General features: G+C 45.3%; 1 protein-coding gene across 3 annotated transcripts in view; it reads right to left on the bottom strand.

Moving 5' to 3' along the window:
* Positions 1 to 24,165, bottom strand: part of Nos1ap (nitric oxide synthase 1 adaptor protein) — a 288,416-nt gene that overhangs the window by 213,017 nt on the left and 51,234 nt on the right. The gene's annotated exons all lie outside the window — the stretch shown is intronic.

A 24,165-nucleotide genomic window follows, 5' to 3' on the forward strand; every position in this document is an offset into this window, starting at 1 on the left:
TCATATCAAAAGCAGGGGGTGGGGGGCTGGGGGTGTGGGAGTTATCAATGAGAAATAGCCTTCCATTTATCTGCATCCTCTGCAGGATACTGGGTCTCCACCTCTCCACTGCTGACTTCTAAAGAAAGAAGGTGAGCTCTTACCTGAGGACTCTACACCCCGCCCCCCGCCGACAACTCCCTTTCGTAGCATCCACACGTTACTAAATACAAGTATTCATGGACTGACCATGAATGGGACAACGAAAGGAGCCTGTTCAATTAACTGGAAATTAAAAGAATAATTTTCAAAATGGCAGCTTGTTTTCTTTCCTTCAGCTCCCCACATCACATCACTTCCTCATTCCTCCCCACCCCCATCTCCCTCCCTTCCTATCCCTCTTCACCCTGGTATGAGCACCCCAGTCGTTCAAGCCTGGACCTCGGGCTTCATGCTAGAAGGACTTCTCACCAAATAATTCCAGCTTAGGAATCACTGAGAGTTGTTCGCTCTTGTCACTTTGCAGACGGGGAGATGGCTCTGCAGTTAAGAGCAATGGCTGCTTTTTCAGAGGACCTAGGCCACATGATGGCTCCTAACCATCTCGAACTCCGGGTCCAGAGGAGCTGATGCTCCTGTGAGCATCATGTACGAACCTCTTATGCTAGCTTCTATATGCTCTGAGGATGACAAACAGCAGCCTCACCTGGCCTTATGTGGTCCAGCTTCACCTCACACCAGCAGACTTTCCAATTCCTCAGAGAGCTCTGCACATACACTCGCTCTGTTCTGCACATGCTCTTACCTGCACTTCTAAATACTCCGGTCCCTCTCCGCCTAACTGAATTGGATCTCTACCTCACTGCTGACTTGTAAAGAAGGCAGGCTCTTACCCTGACTCTACACCCTGCGCCACAACTCTCTTTTGCAGCATCCGCACTTGACTAAAAACAAGTATTCGGGGACTGACCATGCCCACAAACTGTACCACAGGTCAAGGTATAAAGGACATATTCAAACATCAACTGGCTGACTGCACTCTCATAAGAATGAATGTATGCTTGCCCCAGGTGCTCATGGGAGAATCTCGGCTGAGAGGAGAGATTAAAGGAAAGGCCTAACCCCTGGCTTCTGGCTGGAATTCCAACACTGACTTTACTACTCTGCTTCCCGACGTCGGGCCATCCTTCCCATTCCTAGTATGGCTTTATAATATACCTGACTGTCATCCGGGTGCTTGAGCTGGACCAAGCCAGATACTCATAACACACAATTCCCAGCTTACCAAAGGACGGTGGTATATTAAACCTTGCTGCTGGTGGATTTTTAATCGCTCGGCCTTTAGTGCATCTATAATATTTCTATGTCCTCCTTCCAGGTACCCCTACTGTGCAACATCACATAGGACCCCTATTCAGAGCAGTGGGAGGACTCACATAAAGGAGTTTAAAAATATCACAGCTTACAATTTTTTGATTAATGCCTAAAATGAAAGAAAAATTTCATAATCCCTCCCCCCCGCCCCGAAAAAAAAAGAAAAAAAAAGGTCAGATCTGGTAACTTATACTTGTCATGTCAGCACCTGGAAGCTGCGACAGGAGAATTTTCATGGATGTGAGGACAGCTTAGTCTACCTGAGATTCTATCACAAAGACAATGAAAAAGAAAAGGAAAAATTTTAAGGAATTTTAAGAGAACTGTAAACTCTATGAGTAATCATGATATAAGAAGCAGACAGACATGTTGTAGTTGTGGCTTCATGTTTCAGAGAAGCACGAATTAACTGCATATAAGATTAACAAAGAACCAGGCATGTGGCACACACCTTTAATCCCAGCACTCCAGAGGGCAGAAGCAGGTGGATCTCTGTGAGTTCGAGGCCAGCCTGGTCTACAAAGTGATTCCAGGACACTTAAGGCTACACAGAAAAATTCTGTCTCGAAGAAACAAACACACAAATTTCACCAAAGAACTTCAAGTACTTCTTTGTGGGTTTCTGAACAACTTTAGCATGAACAGACATGACGCCCCCTCATAAAGAACTTCCATGGCCTTCCTTCCACCTAATCTCATGCAGACTGTGGTGCACTGAACTGTGGTGTCTCCCAGCGGGTGACTGAGAACGAAAGCAGCAGGAAGATAGAACAGCTTGGCATATCCACCCATGTAACACTCGCCACCCACAGGCCCCTGTGACGTCTGCCGTCGCCCTCCTCTAGGGGCTTCTCTGTCTACAAAGCTTGTGTCTCCAGAGACAGGGCAGAAATTCAATCAAAGACCAACAGTGCATATAAGTCTGCTTCTGACATGATTGGACGAGCAGACCAAGCCTCCCACAAAAAACAAACATAAACTCATACTCAACAAGATAGGTGATGGACAGACAGACAGACAGACAGACAGATGATAGACAGATAGATTGATAAATTGACAGTCTGATAGATAGATAACAGACAATAGATTGATAGATGATAGACAGACAGATTGATTGACTGACAGACTGATAGATGATAGATTGATAGATGATAGATAGATGATAGATAGATAGATAGATAGATAGATAGATAGATAGATGTGTAGACTACAGCATAGAGAGCAGAGTATAACAAAAGCTAAGGCTGTTTATAACAGGCATCCGTTACTGGCCAACTATATGTTAATACAGTTGTTGATCAGAAGGGGTATCGGACTCCCTGTCCCAGCACATATTTCTGACAATGACGTTTTTTTGCCATGTGAACCCAAAATAAAGACTACTAATTAAAATAGTAATAATTTGAATGCTTAGAATAATTTGAACCAGGCTGAGACTGGTAAGTCTCCAACCCTAGAGAGGAAGTATGCTTAGGGACATGTGGGTTCTGTTCTGACAGATCATCCAAAATGGGAGTTGGCTGAGTCCTTGCCCTCGGAGCTAGGATTAAAGAGCAACCAAGTCAACTCTTTTGAGGAACAAGAAGACCACATTCGGAAAGGCGGCAGAATCTTCCAGCATGGATCTGTTACAAAAACAAAACAAAACAAAAAACAAACCCCACTGACTGGCTAACGAAAGTACAGCCACCCCACCAGAAGGACACAGTGACATTAACAGATCAAATATAAAAGGTCCCAGTGCTGCTGTTTTCCCAGCTCTCTTCTCTCTGAAACAGCCCGGATGAGTCTCAACCCCAGCACGTGCTATGAGATGTCATAACAGCCTTCCCTTTACAGAGAGCACCACTCTGAAGGAGTACGCCAGAGACAGAGAAGCTACCAGATCTCTCCAGAGCCTCCAATTTCTGGTGCAGGACCCAGCCCACTATATTCTCCCCAATTCTTTCCCCCAAATCAGGTTTGCTTTCTATCCCATGCACTGGCCATCTCCTCACACCCCTCTGTTCTCCTGGCCACACCCTGTCCCCTCTCCAACACACACAAATGCCATGTGACAGCCTGCATGTGGCTAGAACTCTCCAGCTGGAATGTACCCATCTCATTGAGTTTTGTGGTCCATCCCCTGTCCTGATGCCCTACAGATGAGTGGACTCACAGGAATTACAGCTTACAAGGGAAAGTGTCACAAACTCAGTAGGGTCATCCTGCCAGAGCTAATAAACGCTCTCTACTGTGGCCCCAGCTAAAGCTGCTCTTTGTTACCCTGCTCATATCCTTCCCCACAGTTATTTGGTCTGCCAGGAGAGCTCTATCTGGCTCACATGGTTCCTCTCCTCCCGGATAAAGTGTGAGCCCCTACGGGGACTTTATTTTTATTCTGTACTATAGCTCTTAGAATGGGGTCTTGAAAGGGAAGACTCAACTAGCCCCTGAGCTGGGCATGGTGGCCCACACTTTTTTAGTCCCAAAACCTAGAAAGCTGAGACAGGAGCATTACTGTGACTTCAAGGCCAGCCTTTGGTACACAGTGAGCTAGTCCAGCCTAAGCTAGAGTGGGACTCTTGCCCCAACCCCTGCTCCATAGCCAAACTAAATAAAATAAAATAAATAAAACCCAATAACAACAAGAAAAGCTCCAATGAATCAGTGAAAGGGAAGTGGAGCCTGGCCCAAGGACACACTCCTGCAGGCCAGTGGCTCTGCTCCAAAGGGAAAGTCCTTCCTGGCCTGCAGATCTGCTCTGTGCACAGCTGAGTGTCCCGCCGAGCTGGATGCCCAATGTGACCTGGGCGGCAGTTCTCGCCTCATTTAGCATGGAACAAAGCAGCAGCCCAGATTCCAGAGCACACTCAGAAAATGACCTTCTAGTAACTCCGTGGGGGAAGGGAGGAAAGAGAGAAAGAGCCCTGCACGCGGTGTCTCACTCCCACTTGCGAGGCCTGCGGTGTTTGTCCTCTGGTGCTGAGGTGCAGGGGACCTGAAGAGAGATAAGACATACGCTCAAGTCCTTTCTTTCAACTACAGTCAAGACGGAGCCTCAGAAGCCAATCCTCCCCAACTCTCCCTTGCACACAGGTATACGTACACACACGTACACATACACGCACATGCGCACAGGCATGTGTGCACCCATCCATGCACAATTGCACACACACACTCCGGGAAAAAGTTTCAAATGCGGCTATAAGCCACATCTTTATATTTCTAGTCAAAGACGATTGAAGCACATGTCTTTCTTCTAGTCACCCAAAAATACAAGTATTTGAAGACTGCCTGCTGTGACAGTTACAACTGATCAGTAATAACACAGTGGGGCCAGTGAGTGTGCCAAAGTTCACAGCAGATTCTCTCTTACTCTTCAACACTCAGGTCTGGGTGCAAAATAACAGTGCTGACCTGTCTGTAGGCTAATGCTTATGCAATTCTCTAAAAGGGACAGAGGCAGGACAGAACCATCCAGGGACTGTCTCTTAGTCACCATTAGCAGAAGCTTAGATATGGTAGCTTGATTGTTCTTTATGAGGACTTGACAGGTAAAAGCTGTAAGACAAAACCGTCTCTGGATTTTGTTCAGCCTTTGTCTGGAGCCTCATTGTTGTAATTAATATCCCCGGATCTTGCCACAGAGGCAGGTTTTGGGCAAAGACTAGGGCAGCATCCTGGGCAGGCAGCACCTTCCATCTGCCCACCTGGGACTCATATTTGGTCTGCAGAGCAGCGAGGAGAAGTTTTAGCCGTGAGGATGAGAAGCACCTATGAAAGCTGCACAGAAATTCAACCGCCTGAGAAACAGCCAGTCACCAGGCATGTGGCCCTGGACCAGGAACACCACGAAGCCAGGTCAAGAGCTTAGGTGGCCTGAAGCGGCATCTGATGCAACCCTTCATCTTCACAGAGGGGAAAATTGTGACTCAGAGAAGAAACAGAAACATAGCTTGTGAGTGGCAGAATCAGAGAGCAGTGTGGGTTCCCTCCCCTACCCCATGCTCCAACAGGAAATAAAAACAATCAAGAAGAACGCGCGGCCCATTCAGGCCTGATTCGCTGCATTAGACGCAAATTAAGCTGGATGAGGACTTCCGTGCAGACATTCAAATACTATTGAGGTCAAAACCAGTGAAAGACTTAGGAGCACTGAGTTATATAGGGAAAGGACAAAGGGTCCTTATCTGACTCCATCATAAACCTTGGGGGTGAAGTTAAGATGTTCAGCAATGAATCTCACTTTGACATTCAGAGCACTGGGCAGAAATTACATCACATCAACACCCACCACAGGCCTTCCAGATGCTTTGTTTTAATTCAACAGTTGGATTCCCCTGGTCCTCACCAGTTCTAAGTCTGATGCTAGGCACTGGCTGAGGCAGGCGTTATAACAAACATCTTTAATCCCAGCACTTGGGGACACAGAGGCAGGCCAATCTCTATGAGTTTCAGGCCAGCCTGGACTACAAATCGAGTCCAGGACACAGCCAGGGCTATTAATGCAGAGAAACCCTGCGTGGAATAACCAAAAAAAATAAAAAATAAAAAAATAAAGCTCAGCAATGAATATGAAGCCCTAGCATGAAGGAAGGGAGAGACAATCCCACTATTACAGAAGAATATGAAACTGAAGAAAGTAATTAGTGAGGAGGAACATTAAGAACATCCTCCTCTTCTGCAAAAAATAATCAAGATATTTTGCTTTGGCAATATCAACATTCTAGTCAACTAAAGTCTAAGTTTTCAAGTTTCTAAGCTTCTGTTTTACCCATGGACTAAACCTACTGTGTGTCCTACATCTGTGTCAGATCTGTCCTAGGAACAAATTAGACAACACCACCTGGAAATGGAAGCCAACAGAAGAATGCTTATTTTATACAAGGTTGTGGTGTTTTCTCTTCTCTTCTCTCTCTCTCTCTCTCTCTCTCTCTCTCTCTCTCTCTCTCTCTCTCATCCCTCCCTCTCTCCCTCTCTCTCCTCCATGTGTGTGACAAGAGAGAAAGATAGAAAGAGAATAAAAAAGAATTAAAGAGAGCCAAGGCTACACAGAGAAACCCTGTCTCAAAAAAACCAATCAATCAATAAATAAAATTAACTAATAGGCCGGGCGTGATGGCACAGGTCTTTTATCCCAGCACTCAGGAGACAGAAGGAGGCAGAGGCAGGTGGATCTCTGTGAGCTCCAGATCATCCTGGTCTACAAAGAGAATCCAGACCAACCAAGGCTACACAGAGAAACCCTGTCTCGAAAAACAGAAAACAAAAACAAGAACAAAAATAATTAATAGAATCAAAGTTGCATCATGTATAAAATATACAATGGTAAGGCAATGTTAATTTTTTAAGTAGTTAAGAGGGAAGTTTCCTACATGTTTTGATCGTATTCATCCTCAACAACCCTCTCCAGATCTACCCCCTTCCCGATCTACCCAACTTTGTGTCATTTGTGGGGGAAATGTGTATGTGGGGAGGGGTGCTTTGTTTTTCCCTTTCAAGACCAATTTGTGCTGCCAAACATATGCTTGGATATGTGGTCTTCCACTGGAGCATGGCTGAGTTACCAGGAGTTAGCTCTTAGAGAGCACTGGCTGCTTTCTTCCTGGCAGCTGACAACTGCCAATCACTCCCTTCTCTATGCTGATATTCGGTCTGGCTTACTTTACCTTACTATGCAACTGAGACTGTGAGGACACATAATTTGTGCCTTTGAATTAGCATAGACTAACAAGCACAGAACTGAGTGATTGAAAAACACCAAAGAAGTGAGCTGAACGGCAAAGCCAAGAGACCAGACTTCACAGAATCACAGAGCCTTGACAGGGAATAGGGTGAAGGATCCAAGCGGATCACCTGTGACCAGACCACACAGACAACTGACCAATGCCCTGACTCACCAGCCCTCCCCCTCAGAGAGTGGACAAGAGTGACACAGCTCACAGGCTGGGCTCAGCTCACCTTGGCTCCTTTCTGAGGTGTAACAGGAAAAGTTTTCCTAAGGTTGGGGATGTAGGATCCACAGTATGTCACAGATCAGCGAGCAGCCTTGGTACTAAATGAACTCCTACATGTGTGCTGTACCCCCTGATAACCAGTAAGTAACACCACCCAAACAGCAATGCCTCCTCTATTTTAAGCTCTCCCTAAAGCCTATTATGCATGCAATGCACTAAGTTAAGAATTCAATGCACTTCCTAGGGATCAGAGAAACCACTAATTACACCCTCCATGTATAAGCTAAAATGCATTGATGACCCTGAGAAATGGCCCCACATTGCTGCTGTACCTTGTTGAGCCTCTGAAACTGACTTTCAAGATTTTTCTGGTACTTTCTTCCCCTCATCAGAATGACCTGTCTATCTTTAGCAATAACTATCCCAACCCCTCAAGAAAGTATCACCTAGCCCAACCCAGAAACATAAATGGGATTATATTCAATTATCAAGAGTTATTTATGCCAAGAAGGAAAGGTTTGTTCAACATATGAAAATCAATAAATGCAAGATGCCATCTTCATGAAAAAAAGAGCAAAAGATCATGTGCCACCCTCAAAATACAAAGAAAATGAATTTGACAAAATTCAATATCCTTTCATGATTAAAAAAAAAACCACTCAATAAACTGTAAATAGAAAGGAAATTCCTCAAACTTAATAAAGGGCATTTATGAAAACTCCATGACATATCTTTGCGAAAGATTAAGCCTCTTTCCATCAAGAAAAAAAAAAATGGAAAGGGAAAGACGGACACATGTGTCAGATGTAGTGGTGCACACCTGCAGCCCAGGCACTCATTGGCATGGGCAGGCGGGTCATGGGGTGGATCAGCCTGGGCTACAAAGTGATTACGAAACAAGACAAAGATGCCCACACCCATCCCTTCTATTTAACACAGGACTGGAGACATGACTCAAGTAAGAACAGAAAAAAAAGAAGTTAAAAGCACCCAGACAAGAAAACAAAAAGTAAATGATCTACATTCACTGGTAGCAAATTTATATGTATAAAACCCTAAGAATCTCCAAAAAAAAGTACTAAACCATTGAGCGGATTCAAAATGAAATTAAGGATATAATTACATCTGCTAAATTACCAAAAAAGGACAAAATATTCAGGGATAACTCTAGTGAGATGTATGCGCTGAAAATTATAAAATATAACTGAAAGCCTAACTGAAGAAGAAATAAATCAATAGGCAGAAATCCCACGCTCATGGGTTAGATTTAAACTGGTGAGAAACTTTCCAGGTGAGTCTATGGGGTCGGTGTAACCTCTATTAAAATCTTGCTTGTCTTTACCGCAAAATTAGCCAGCCAAATCCTAGAATTCATGTGGAAATGTAAGGAACCTAGAATAAAGAAAACAATCTTGAAAAAAAGACATCGGGAGATTCAAAACTTCATTTGACTGCAGCAATCAACACAATTGTGGCATTGCACACAGCTTGATAAGCAGATCAGTAGAACAAAAGAGTTCAGAAGTAAGTCCTCATGGTCAGTTAGGCATACAGGTGTTTGTCTTAGTACCATGCAACCCAGGCTGGATTTAAACTCCTGGTCTTCCTTGTGCTGGGGGTTTTATGTCAACTTGACACTTTAGCTACAGTCATTGGAGAGGAAGGAGCCACAATTGAGAAAATGTCTCCATAAGGCAGTTTCTTAGTGATTGATGTGCGAGGGCTGAGCAGACGATGGTAGTACGCTGCACTCCTCGATGGCCTCTGCATCAGTTCCTGCCTCCAGGGCCCTGCCTTGTTTGAGTTCCTGTCCTGACTTTCTTCAGTGATGAACAGTGATGTAGAAGGTGCAAGTCAGTTTTCCTCCCCAAGTTGCTTTTGGTCGTGGCATTTCATCACAGCAATAGTGACCCTAACTAGAACGCTCCTGACTCCCACATCCTGCAATTACAGGCTTGTGCCACCACATCAGCTGACTTTTGACAGGAGAGCCAGGACAAGTCATTTATGAAAGAATGGTCTTTTACACGGGTGCTAGGAGCAAGAGAAAAAGTTCGACATCTCCTTCAAACCATGTGCAAAAACTAAGTCAAAATGTATCATGCATTTAATATAAAATTCTTAGGAGAAAACCGAACCTGAGTGAATGGTTGCCTAGATACCTCAACGAACAAAGGACAACAGAAGAAAATAAATTAGCCTTAGCTGAAATGAAAAACACCGCTTCAATAGAATTCATCAAGATACTGGGAAAAATGTGGGCCGGAAAGATGGCCCCTCAGGTAATGATACCTGTTGCCAAGCCTGATGACCTGAGTTGGATTACCAAGATGCACACAATAAAATGAGAGAATCAACACTCTCATACACACACACACACACACACACACACACACACACACACATACACACACACACACACACACACAGAGAGAGAGAGAGAGAGAGAGAGAGAGAGAGAGAGAGAGAGAGATTGAAAATATTTTTGAATAAAGTGGAAAAACAATGGACTAGGACAGAAGTTTTAAGTTTGTATTTTTATTCATTTATATTTTGCTGTGTGTGTGAGAGAGAGAGATGTGTATTCACGTATCCTTGGAAGCCAGAAAGAGGGTGTCAAATCCCCTGGAGCTGGAGTTACAAATGAGCCCAACGTAAGTTTGTTTGTTTTACAAATCACATCTCTTTAAGGACACATATCCAAAATACAATCTTTATGCTGTAACAATAAAAATAATAATAATAAGCATCTCCAAAAAAAAGTAAGAAAGAAAAAAGAGAAATAGGGGATATGAACAGAAACTTCTCTAAGGAGACACAGAGACAGTAAGTGAGGTCACACAATCGGTCATTTAGGAAACACAAATCAAAACCACCATAGTAGACCAGGCTCCACATGCACACCTGTAACCCCAGCAACTCAGGAAGCTGAGACAGGACCACAAGCTCAAAGGCAGCCTGTGGTCCATGGCAAGTAAAAGGCCAGTGTAAGCTCTATAGAGAGACCTGTCTCAAAGCAGCACTGGCACTGTGATGCACTTCACAGAGGCAGTAAAATAAGGCTTCAGAAAACAACCTCCCTCCCTCCCTCCGTTCCTCCCTCTCTCCTTCCCTCCCTCTCTCTCCTTCCCTCCCTCTCGCTCCTTCCCTCCCTCCCTCTCCTCTTTCCCTCTCTTGCTCCCTCACTCTCCTCTCCCATTCTCTTCTCTATTCCTGCCTCCCCTCCCCATCTCTCCCCTTCTCCTCTCCTCCTTCCTCCATTTCTCCCTCTCCTACTCTTCTCTTGATTTCTCCCTCCCTCTCCCTCCTTCCTTGTTTCTCCTTATCTCTCCCCTCTCTCTCCCTCTTTCTCCCTTCCTTTCTCTTTCCTACCCTCCCCCCACCTCCTCACTCTTCCTGTCTCCCTCCCTCTCCTTCTCTCTCCTTCTCTCTCGTTCTACACACCCACTCTAGAACATACTCTACAGTCAGTGCTCCGTGCTTCGCTAACATCTCCCCCTTTCTCTTAATGCCTGTACTTAAGTCTATACTAAAACCTCTTCTTAATGAGCTCCAACTTTTCAAAAGAGGAAAACAGAATTCACAAGGCCGTGGAACTGGAATCCTCATCTACAGCTATGAAGAGTGGTGCAGTCACTTTGGGAAACTGGTCCCCAGATGTTAGAGTTAGCACAGGAATCAGCATTTCAACTCCTAGTAAAGATCGAGGAGAAAGGAAGACATAGAGCCACACAAAGACCTATAAACAAATGGTCACATTGCCTTCATTCCAAACAGCCAGGCCACAGAGACGATCCAAGCATCTAACAAACTCATATTGGGTGGTAGAGACGGACACAAGGTCCTTGTGCTCACATGGACGCACCAGAGAAACCAGGACTATTAGGCACACAGCCTTGTCTCTTCAGCAGAAGGGAGGCGTATAATAGCTCTCCACTCAGAAAGCTCGGAGTGGATGTAGTTTATAACCTGGGGACCAGTGCTATCTTTATGGCCAGGCCACACCCAAAGTCCCCAGACTGTTATGTTGATCTCAGACTCTTCCTCCCTCCACGATTAGCTTGAGCATTGCTTCTCAGTCATTAGAACCTGTAGTTAGAGGAGAGGTCACATGTACTTCATATAGCTTGGTGACCTTTGCCCTCTCTCACTCAAGAGACCAAAGACACCAGGTCCTAGGCCCTTAAGCTACAGAATCCATCTTCATGGTAGAAATCACATAGACTTTGCAAAAGAATTTCAATGCAGTCATGCCTTAAGCTTTATTGTACACACGGGATTGAGATCATTGTTATCAGAAATTTTTTCCCCAAAACTGCACTAATACTTAAATATGTCTAAAATACACTGCCTAGTGTCAGACTCTAGGTGTTTGAACTAGTCCATATAACTAAGTTGTGTTGAACCAGATTTCCTGTCTTGCCTCTCATGGCTCATGTCCCTGACAGCTGTAGCATTTGCACAGCCCGCCACATAAGATCAAGTGATAGCTGCATAATTGTGCAATACCACTGAAACCATGGAACTGTATATACTTGAAAGGATAAGTATAATAAGTGAACTATATTTCCATAGAGCTACAACACACATATCCACACACATAGACAACACACCATGCACACAAACATATATGCACGCATATTCTTACCCATATAGATCCATATGTGCAAACACATACACACCTTATCTACCCCATTTGGTTTTCTGTGAACTAATACTAGGTTTTGCACGAGCTTCTGAAGAGGACTTTTTTGAGTAAAGACCAAGCCGCCATCCATTCCGGCCACTACCTCCCTTATGTGACTTTCAGTGATGCCAGCTGTCATCTGGATGTTTGCATTCACTAGATAAATAATTCATGAGAAGCAGAGCTATAACTACACTAAATTTTACTCTTCCAGAAGATGTATTTTCCTCTCCCAAGGACTACGAGCATATTTTTTATACTCATAGAAAGCGATCTCATTTCATACGCCTACTCCCTGAAGCGGTAAATGGGACGAAGCTCACAAATAAGATTATTTCTACACCACACTAAGGAGTCCAGAACAAACTCTGCAGCCACTGTGCCTTTTCTGGGACTGCCTTAGGTGACCCGAAGTGGTTCCACTTCCAGGCCTGCTTCTTGCCAGCACCAACCTTCAAGACAGGAGCGTGTCTTTAAAGACACACCGAGAGAAAATTTCAAACATTACACATTTTTCAATTTGCACATGTTAAATACTCAAACGCAGTGACCAAGGTGGGGGTCTGTTTCATACTGTGGCAAGAACTTAAAAAGGGAAGTAGAATTTCAGGGTTAGAAGAGACGTAAAACAAACATGTTGCCAAGCATTGTGGCACACACAGGTACTCCCAACCCTTGGGAGGTAATAGTAGGAGAATCACAAGTTCAAAGCCATCTTAGGTGACAAAACAAGACCTTTACTCAAGAAAAAAAAAAAGTGAAAGTGAAAGCTGGGATATAAAAGGAAGATTGCTGCAAGTCTTGGGCTAGCTTGAGCTATCTAGTGAATTCGAGATAGACCAGCAGGGGCTACGTTGTGAGACCCTTTCTACATATGCAAGCTAAATAGGGTGTCTGGGGAGTCAATCTTCTCTTTCACCCTTGTCACACCGGCTCTTCCCTGAGGCGCTCACAGGCTCTTCTCTGTGCAGTGCAGCCCTTCTCATGTGTAAAACACAAACACAGTGTAAACAGGCTTCACTCTTCTCAAAGGCCACCTGCCCTGTCAAAGATGACCACTGCCACCACTTGTGGCGGGCTGAGGTATAGGAGGGCAACAGTGCCTGAAAGTAGAAAATTGAGAAGAAATGATGCAGATGGGTGGAGGAAGAAAGCAGGAGAGGGGAGCTAAGGAGGGGACTTCGTGGCTGTGATAAAAACGTCCTGACAAAAAGAAACTTAGGGGAGTGTTTGACGCTCTGGTTGATGGGCTGAGCTGAAGCAGACTAAGGTCTCAAGCAACAGCCAATTTTATTCAGAGCATCAGCCAATTTATACTCTGAAGGTTAAGGAGAGTTACCCAAATAAAGTATCCAAGCACAAGAACAAGCTGCAGGAGGCAAAAACCTGCTTTTCTATCCGGGCATGTGAATAACAGCGGCTGAAGTCAACTCACTCCTATCCACTACAACCGGGAGGGGCAGGACGACACATTCCAAGAGCTGGTCTGCATTCTGAGAAAACTGAGGTCATAACATTCATGCCTTGGTTTCTTGGGAATTTTCTCACAAGCACTCAGAAATCTCCTCACACAATGCCATTCTTGAGCCCTGTTCCAACAGAGAATAAAGCAAAGCATTGGTTCCGTGTACAGCCTCAAGTTACAGTTCACCTTTTGAGGATGACATGGCAGGAGGAACTCAAGCAGTTAGTGACACCACATCCACAGCCAATACAACCTTGCTGCTCGCTTAATTCTCAGCCCAGAGCCTGCCCATGAAACCGGATAGCAGGCAGTGGGCTGGTCCTCCTACATCAGTCAACAATCAAGAGATTCCCGCCCCCCCTACAGACACGCCCACAGGCCAGCCTGGCAATTCCTCGCTAAGACTATTCCTTGGGTGGTTCTACGCTCAAGTTGACACTCAAAACTAACCAGCACAGGGTCAAAGAAGGGTACCTGATAGAAGCACAGCCCTGACTCCGCCCAGTGCCACCTAAACCCTGAGTGAGCAAGAATTAATGTACTCTAGGCTCTGTCTGTCCCTGTGATATTTACTTACTCATTTTCTTTTGCTTTGTTTTGAAAACAGGGTTTCACTCTATTCCCTAGGCTGGCCTGGAGCTCCTCCATTTGCCTGGACTCCCCCTCCTACCCCAGCCTCCCAAATTATGGGATTACTGACACCAACCACCATCCCCATTTGATTGACTAGCACTTTGGAGAAACCAAGTATCCTAGAGGCTATTCATTGGTCATCAGGACTTCCAGCACTGCCTAGCAGGTCAGCAGAGAAAGTAGTTAGCGACAGAGGTGCCTGAAATCACAGCCTGGAAGCCACCATCTGTTCTGAGTAAATGACTCCTGCACAGAAAATTACCGGGGAAGCCTTCCAGGGAGTTAGCGAGCTATGGCTTTGGGATGGACAGAAGTTTGAGCCTAACACCTTCTATAAGATGGGGAGAGCATCATCTTGCTCCGAGAGCTACAGTGGAGTCAAACTGTGGCAAGTGGGTGACAGCGCTTGCTCTTCACAGCCTCTCACCTCCCTGTCTGGGTTAGCTCTTCCTGTTCTCTTTGGTTCCACTCAGCTTAGTCCTGAGTTAACATATGCTTGATTCTTCAGCTAAACAGCTAGACTTGGGTAGCTACTCTGGTGTGCCCCTGTAGGCCACTGTACCCTAAGCATCTGATCCAAAGCCTGGCCCATTCTCCAAAAGAAAGATAGCAGTCAGCAGTCGCTTTTCCTGTTTTTAAGCAAGAACATTTATGATGCTATCTCATTCTTTTACCTGCCTCCAGGCAATCCCACACCTCCCACGCTGTAAAGACTCCCTCTATTAGCCAACTTCCTACAGTGACCCACCCAGGAGTCCTCATAGCTGAGGACTTAATCATTCTTATTAACATAACCACCGTCACAAAATAGCACATACTTTAACAAGAATTTTTCCAATGGTGCAATCCAAGGAACCTATAGGAAGGAGGAAGTCAGAGCGTCATTCCTCCCTCCAAAAGATGGGAAGGAAAGGGTTAAGAAAAGCATAATGAAGTCTAATCAAAAGGAAAAAAGAGCAGCCAGCAAAGGTGAGGGGGACAGTGCACTGTGGAGGCAGATGTCCCTGGCAAGAAAGGAAGACACACAGGGAGGTGGGTCCTAGCCCAGGTCCCTTGCCACTCCAACAAGGCCCAGTGCTGATGGTCAAAGACAAGTGTTTCAATTACAGTGGCCTTGACACGGTGACCCAGGGACCCTGCCTCAAAGCTGATGCTCTAAATACCACACTAGACAGACTCGCACCAGAGGGCTAGTGCTTCCAGTCAAGCCCAAAGGAAACTGCATTTCTTCACATTCCAAAAAGCAGAAGGGGCACATCTGTGGTGCCTATTAGCATACCCAAGTGCACCATGCTGGTCTCCAGGCTTCCTCCTTATCACAAGTACCTGTTGCGCAACTCAAAGGCCATGCTAGCTAGCATCCAGGCCCTTCCTCCAGCTATGCTTCCCTCCCAGCAGCTACTCAGTTTCCTTATCACATTGCTATTTTCCCCTCCCTCCCTCCCTCCTTCCTCCATCTCATCCCCTCCCCTCCCCCCTCTCTCTGTCTCTCCTCCTCTCCTCCTCTCCTCTTCTTTCTCTCTCTCCTCTCTCCTCTCTCTCTCTCCCACCTCTCTCTTTCTCCTCTCTCCCTCCTCTCTCTCTCTCTCTCCTCTCTCCTCTCTCCTCTCCTCTCTCCTCTCTCCCCTCCCTCCCTCTCTCTCTCTCTCTCTCTCTCTCTCTCTCTCATGGCCAAGTCCAGTCTGCCAGCCATGTTCAGTGTACATCTTTCTCTGCTCTGGACACTTCCAAATGCTGTTCTCTCTCTTTCATGTCTACAATACAATCCTTCCCCTTAGCCATACCTACCATGGAGCAGTGATGTGGTCAGTTTATAGACCTTCATGTCTAGCTCAACTACTTTCATCTGCTTTTGAGCTTGCGACAGCTGCTACCTCAGTTTCTCATATATGAAATGGAATGCTATGGTTTTGAGGCTGGATAGAAGGGGAAATTTTAGGGAACACTGGAAGGGAAAAGTAGAACTTTTGCTCTAAGGATCTGCCTGAGAGTTAAGAATTTTGACACAGCAGCATATCATGGTGGTGAATGCCTTTAATCCCAGCATGTGTATGTTCAAGGCCAGTATGATCTACATATAAGCTCCAGCCCAGCAGACTATACCAGATAGGCCCCCAACTAAAAGAAGTTATTATATATTTATATATAAACATGTTTGTGCATAAATATAAAATATTTATATATATATTATATATATGGAGAGAGAGTGTGTGTGTTTTGACACAGCTGACCAAAGTGACTTAGTTAGATACAGTTTCTCCCATCATCACCACCCCTTTCTTTTCGAAAGATATTTCAACCAGGAATGTTAAACCACTCTGACCTTTATTTTAACCTCATCAACATTCCTTTCTCATCTTTAAATCTCTACTTTTCTAAGTAAATATCACAAACAAGATTTTGAGCCATATATACAATCAAACCATATATCTTGACTTCTTTGTGACCTATAAAGAATAAGAATTCCTTTTACTTTTTCATTTGTTTTATTTTTTTAAACTAGCACATTTATCTGTAAGCCTTTCTTATTTGGAAACTGTATAAATCCTTACAAACCATTTTGTAATCCCACGCACTACAGAAAATTCATTTGGTTAAAGTAAGTGTCCTGGCTGGTTTTATGTCAAGTTGGTACCAACTTGGCATCAGACAGGAGGGAGCTACCATGAGAAATGCCTCCATAATAGGGGGCTGTAGGCAAGCCTGTGGAGCATTTTCTTAATTAGTGATTGATATGGGAGGGCCCAGTCCCTTGTGGGTGGTGTCATCCCTAGGCTGACAGTCCTGGGTTCTATTTAAAAAAAAAAAAAAAAAAAACTGAGCAAGCCAGAAACCAGCACCCTTCCATGGCCTCTGCATCAGCTCCTGCCTCCAGGTTTCTGCCCTGTTTTGAGTCTTGTCCTGACTTCCTTCAGTTATGAACAGTGACATGGGAGCATAAACCAAATAAAGCCTTTCCTCCCAACTTTTTTTTTTTTTTTTAGTCATGATGTTTTATCACAGCAGCAGTCATCCTAAGACAGTAAGTACCCAAGTGAGTTCTACTTAATTTTTTAAATCCTTCGGACATTGTAACTTCAAAAGCCACCACAATCCAAACTGGACACTAAGGGGACAGTTCTGCACCCATGTCCGTGCTCAGTAGGCCTGGCGGCCTGCATGCAATCCCAGCACTTGGCATATGGAGACAGGACTCCCCAGGGCAGTCTGGCAAGCTAGACTAACCAAATCAGGAGTCAGAAACGTCAGTACTCAGAATGAGAGGTCCTGCCTCAAAGTTTAGGTGGACAACAGTTGAAAAAAGAATCTGAGGCCCAGCCACTAGTCTACACACACACATTTTTAAAAGCCCCAAATATTGTATGCATATATTAAATATCATATATTATATAAAATACTGTGTGTTTACATATTTTATATCCAAATACTATATATTATATATAAACATGTATATTATAAGCATATATATATGTGTGTATGTATGTATGTATGTATGTATGTATATATATATATATATATATATATATATATATATAAATAAAACAGTTCTCTCCTTTTGAGGAGCAGGGACCTACCTCCTACCTTGCTATGTACTACTATCCTTTCTTGTGCATGTATTTGTGTGTTTGTGTGTGTGTGTGTGTGTGTGTGTGTGTGTGTGTGTGTGTGTGTCTTAATGCCCATGCTCAATTGCATGGTGTGAGTTATATTTTCTTATACTAAACAGTATACTTTTCTTTACCCAATAAACTCCAAATTTTCTCTCCTTCACTCATCCTGAAATTTTTTCTATATCATTAATCGAAACCCTAGCCTCACCCCAGCAGAGGTCTCAGAAATTAACTCCTTAGGCTGCCGCAGCCCACATGTGAAGCTCTGTCCCCTACTGTTCCCAGCAGTGCTTGCATCTGAAATGCCCCATGAAGCCTCCAGAATTTGAGGCTCAGTAGCCAGATGATAGACTTCTGGGAAATCATCGGCTCATGAGGGTTCTGGCTTCGTTGATGAATTAATTTGATGGAATGACTGGGAAGTGGCAAAGACTTATATGAGATCCTGCCAAGATGGAAGAAATGGGTCACTAGGGACATGCCTTTGAAGGGTATCTCTTGTCCCATGTCCCTCTCTGTTTTCTGGCTGCCAGGAAGTAGACAGTCACCCTGTCACACTGTGTCCTGCCATCATCACACACTGGCATACTTCAGGCCCAGAAACAGGCAACAGACCCAAGTCACAATTAACTGGAACAGCCAAAAATACATCTTTCCTCCATTATCTTCCTCAGTTATTTGTCAGAGCAAAAGAATGATGCTAACACAGAAATTACAAGACTGTGCTGGGAAGGACTGTAGTCCTCCTACCCTGGTACTCTACTTTCTTTATTAGAGAGTTGAAGAGCACTTTATAATTTTTTTTACCTTATTTTTAATTTACATATTTATTTACTTTCCAATCATAGCACCCTCCCCCTCCCTCCTCTCTTCCTGGTCTCTTTCTTCCCCTCTTCCCCCTATACCCTCTCCCCTTGTCCTGAGAAAAGGGGAGCCTACCCCAGCACATTAAGTCACATCAGGACTAAGCTCCGACTCAGGCCAAACAAGGAAGCCCAGTTAGGACAAAGTGATTTTAAAAACCAGGTAACAGAGTCCATGTCATACATAGACAGCACCTATTCAATTTACTAGGGGACCCATACGAAGACCCAACTGCCCATTGGTTACATATGTGTAGGGGACCAAGGTCCAGTCCATGCCTGCTCTTTGGTTGGTGCTTCCGTCTCTTTAAGCCCCCATGGGTCTAGGTCGGTTGACTCTGTGGGTCTCCTTACAAGGTCCATGTCCCCTCCAGGTCCTTCTATCCTTTCCTCCCACTCTTCCACAGGACTCCCTGAGCTCTGCCTAATGCTTGGCCATGAGTCTAGACATCTGATTGGGTCAACTTCTGGATGGGTCTTCTCAGAGAACTGTAAAGTTAAGCTCCTGTGTCAGGGGTTAGCTCTCTCCCATGGGGTGGGACTCAAGTTGGGCCAGGCATTGGTTGGTCTTTCTCTCAGTCTCCCTTTCTCTGCACTTCCTGTAGACAGGGTAAATTTTGGTTCGAAGGTTTTGTAGGTGGCTTGCTGTTCCCCTCCCGCCACTGTAGATCCTGCCTGGCTAGAAGGTGGCCTCCTCAGTCTCTGCTAGGAGGCTCAGCGAGGGACATCTTTATATCCTCCCCTGTTGCCTACCCTGTCTCAGGTCTCCAGCTTGTCTCAGTGATGTCCTCACCTTTGGTTTCCTTTTTCACTCCAGGCCCTTAATCCTCCCCTCCCCACTCTCCCCGGCCTTGTTTGTTTAAAACAAACAAACAAACAAAAAACATAAACACAGAGATAGCATGGTTTGGAAATGACAGGAGGACCTGGCACAGGTTCAGTAAGAACTGAGCAAAGGAGAAAGACACCACCCCAGACAGAAGAGGCTGCAGACAAGAGTCTTGTTTCAGACACAGAGGAATGTTTTTGGAAATCTAAGGAGAGGTGTGCCAGGCCTGGCTTAAAGACAGCCTCCATGCACACCGTTTGCTTCCCAGGCCAAGGCCCCAAGAATCATCAGCAAGGGTCCAGACTTACATGATGGGTTCAAAACGGAAAAGATAATTTTGAGGAGAAATTGATCTCTTAACAAGAATTTTTATGGAGGGGTGCAAAAGACTCACGTTCCTTGGAACGGAACCTAACACCATCTCCATTAGACAGTCTTGTTCATGTACCCCAGGAGAAGCCACATCCCATTTTCTCCTCTTTACAGGGAAGTCTCCTCAACAGTCACTCTGTCCTCCCCATTCATGCAAAAACCTCAGAAGGGAGTCTCTGAGGAAACATCCACTGCTCCTTACATGGAATGGACAGCTTGGTGCCATGACACCAATTCCAGTCACAGAATACCTATTAGTCACTCACAGACAAGGCTTGTTCCTGGGATGGGTGACAGGGGAAAGCTCGCCCTCAGAGACAAACAGAAGGCAAGCCATAAGCTTAAGTTGGCACCCAGTCCAGCACCACACACACACAAAACATGGGTGCTTTGGCGGTCAGAACCTGTGGTACTCAATCACCTCACCCCTGGCGTTAGGAAAGGTTCAGAGAAACATACTGACAAGGAAGGTCAGGCCAAAGTTCAGGCAGGCACAGGAAGCGACTGCGTCAGGGGAAATGCTGCAACTTCTCCAAGCATGGCCCTGAGCCATGGGAAGCCTCAGCTACACGTATGCCTCTCCTGAGCTGAGAAGTTCCTTGGGGCAAGAATGGCTAGGTGCAAGGCCGCAAGAGGAAGCAACTTTAGGCACAGTTAGAACGATCAGTCCAGTTTTCCAGGCCACGTCCTGGTTTTAGCATGCAAATCCCCACGTTCCAGGAATCTCCAGTCCTAGATAACGCCAGGATAAGGTGTCCTCTCCTCCCTGCCCTGGACGGTGTCAGTAGCAAAGGAGCCAAACACCCCTAACCTACCTGAGACACCACAGGCATTGCTCAGCCCACACCTTCCTTGCACTCTGCAAGGAAATGGGAATAAAGGGAGATTTCAAGAGGGAAACGGCCCTTTAGGGTGACCCAAAGTAGCTGTGCTGTGAAAGCTTATTCCTTGTTCCCCAGGATCTATGTATCAGAAAATCCTCAAAGTTATGTGTTGGTGGTAGTTGGAGGTGGGGCCTCTGGGAAGTGACTGGGTGAGGAGGGCTGGGCCCCCTGTGAATGGATTTGCCATGGATGTGCTGTTGTGGGAGCAGCTTTGGTCTTAAAGCTCTTCTGATTGGCTTGCTCCTTCTCATCATGGGATGCCCACTGTCTCCTTGTAACCCTGCAAGAAGGCCCTTACAGGATGCTGATGAGAAAGACACCCTTGGACTTCCCAACCTCTAGAACCATGAGCTAAATAAAACATACTCCTTTATTAATTATCCAGCCTTGGATATTTTTTTGTTAACAACAGCCAGCGGACAACATTCCCCAACCTGAGGCCCTGCCTGGCCAGGATTATGGGGACGCCCTCTGAAAACAGGCATTCAGTCACACCAGCATCTTCACCCCCACCCCCTAGCCAAGCTTAGGTCTGGTATAGGGAGCAAATAAAGAAAATGAAGGATCTAGGACTATAATTATTAATAACCACGTTAATAGCAATTCTTAAATTTTTATACAAATTCTAAGAACTTTACCCAACCCATCTCTACAAAGTCTTATCCTCTTGGGTCACTGTGCCCACATTTACAAAACCTAACCAAAGGAAAACCACATATCCCTCACCAGCCTGCCCCGGGGCACAATAAAGGGACAGACTAAATATAATCGCCCAAGACCTTGAGCAAGAACCACAGTTACTTTCCTCCTTTAAACCCAACTCATGGAAACTATGAGGAAAAAATGGACTAGGGTAGCTTTGAATTGATACGGTTTTTGTTCCTTTTTATTACAAGTATTTATTCATAAGGAGGTACACGTTCCCACAACAGAAGTGTAGAGGTCAGAGGACAACTTCCAAGAGTCAGGCTCTCTCCTTCCATCACGTGGGTCCCAGGGATCATACACAGGTCATCAGGGTGAGTTTTAAAGCAACTGGCTACTAACAAGTAGTATATATTTCTTAACTCAACTACAGTTATTTACCAACTCAACATACTGCATAGTCAAGAGAAAAACAAGGGAGCTTCCCAATACAATCTTTGCCTTGAGTTTACACACAATATTGACTATGAGGAATGGACAGTGGCTTCAAGGACCATCTCAGCATCCCCCCTTACATACTTAGTCTCTCTCACAGATCAGCACGTGCTTACATGCATACCCCAATCGAAGCAGAACTGTTGCTTCTTGCTCTCAGTTAAAAAGGGTGACCTGCCTGTGGATTCACAAATTAATATGCAAGGTGGAGACATACATAAGCAACTATAACATTCTACATCTATGGCAACACCCAGCTGCTTGTGCAGCCGTACACAAGTGGAGACCTCAGTAACCACACAGAAGGAGGCAGAAGTGTTTCGTTATCTGGAGAACAGAATTCAGAGCAAGCAAACTAATGCCTGGGCACGAGAACTCTGAGATGGATTGGAATGAAAAGTGTGGACCGTGGAGAAAGCAAAGTTCCATCGCTTACTTCTTAGGGTCTTGGTGATGCAAGACTACCTTGGTGTTAGAGCAAAAACCATATAGAAAAAAAATCACATTGTGCTGATCCTGCCCAGAAACCATGGTGATAGGTGTTAATTCAGACCTGCTGATTGATAGAAAGGCTTCCAGAGGCACAGGCCAACCCAATATACCGCCGGAGGATGGCAAATCAGGAGTGCCAGAGAAGTACAGGAAACAAAGCACAAAGTAGAAAGCAACCATTCTGGGGGTAGCAAGACTCACCCAGAATTTTAATGTGCTCATCAGTGTGGCTAGGAAGATGACACTGACCCAGAGGGGACGGATGGATGGAAAACGTAGGGAACTAGCCTTGCTATGGAAGGTTGTGGGGACACTTTGCCTGTTAATTTTCTCGAGTTGGGATGTGTACCCATCACAAAAGTAGAAAGCCCAAGAGCACAGACTCCAAAGTTTAATTCTCACCTTCATCACTAAACCCAGTCCCTGGGAGTTAGCTGGCGGGGAGGTGGAAGGTCAAAGGACCAGGCTGAGCAGAATCGCAGAGTCCAGGAGCAAGCAAGGCCACTCATCCCTCTGCAGCAGACCTGGAGCTGCTGGGCCCCAGCCTAACTCTTGGCTGGCTGCATCATCCACATCTCTTAGCACAGCAGGGCATGGTTGGAAGGGCAGTCTTAATGCCAGAAGGGCAGAAAAGGGATTTCTCAACAACCAGATGGAGAGGAAACTTACACACTTCTGCAAATGAGAGGACACACACACACACACACACACACACACACACACACACACACACACACACACAGGGAAAGCTGTGGGAAAATGAGCAAGCCCAGGGATCAGGTCACCGTAACTTTACACTGTCATTTCTAAACGCTGCAGCTGCTGCTCTACTTTTCTATATAATGTGGTAATCGATGAGGTTTAAGCTCTAGGAGAAAAGAACAATGTCTCACATTTTGTTTCTACCCAGGTATGGTGGGTCTACAAACAACAAACAGGCACGAGGAAGGGGATGGGAGGTCATGATCCAGGTTCGTGCAATAGAATACTTGGTTGGACATATTGGTTCCCGTTACTTTTTTTTTTTTTTTTTCCTAAGACAGGGTTTCTCTGTGTAGCCTTAGCTGTCCTCAGCTGGCTTTGTAGACCAGGCTGGCCTTGAACTCACAGAGATCCACTTGTGTCTGCCTCCCCGAGTGCTGGGATGACAGCTATGCGCCACCACACTGGCTGCCTCATGTTTCTAATCTTAGCACTCAGGAGGCTGGGGCAGAAGGATCTGGAGTTTGAGGCAGGTCTGAACTACAAAGGAAAACACTATCTCAAAAAAAAAAAAAAATTGAGCCTACGTATATCATTTCCTACACATATTTAGGAAATCTGCACAGGTCAAAGGCAATGTGTCTCATGAAGTTAATTTACCACAACACCCGTGGTGCTCTCAAAAGGACGTGTGCCTGTTTGCCACTAGTCCTGAAATCAGTTCCCTTTCCTGAGTTTCCAAACATCAGAAGTGCCCAAGACATCCTCTCGCTCCAAGGCAGATCCCCAGATGGCCACAGTAATTGTGTTACAAAGTAAATCTGGGGCAGCCATCCCCTTCATAGACTCTGCTATTCCCTTAGAAGACTTGAAGGCTTCTGCTTCTCAGGGTCCAAAGAAAATGCCAGTTTTGTACCCAGAACAGGTGTCCCCATATCAAGATGACATCTACAAATCCAGGACATTTGTACCAACTGTTCCTGTCCTCCAGGACTGGAGCTCTTCCAGAACCAGAGATAAATACATCCTCTTATGAATCCAAGAGCCTGTTCCCCTTGCAATAAACTTGAAAACCTTTGCAGATTCTCAATACACACTGTGTCCTTGAGGATCTGGCAGCTTGACGTGACCCGGTCCTTCATGGAGCCAGCAATGACGGCTACAAAGCAGGAGGGGGGCGGCAAAGACACTAGTC

This window comes from Acomys russatus, chromosome 6 (genome assembly GCF_903995435.1).
Source record: "Acomys russatus chromosome 6, mAcoRus1.1, whole genome shotgun sequence".
In the NCBI taxonomy this organism is placed as follows: Eukaryota; Metazoa; Chordata; class Mammalia; order Rodentia; family Muridae; genus Acomys; species Acomys russatus.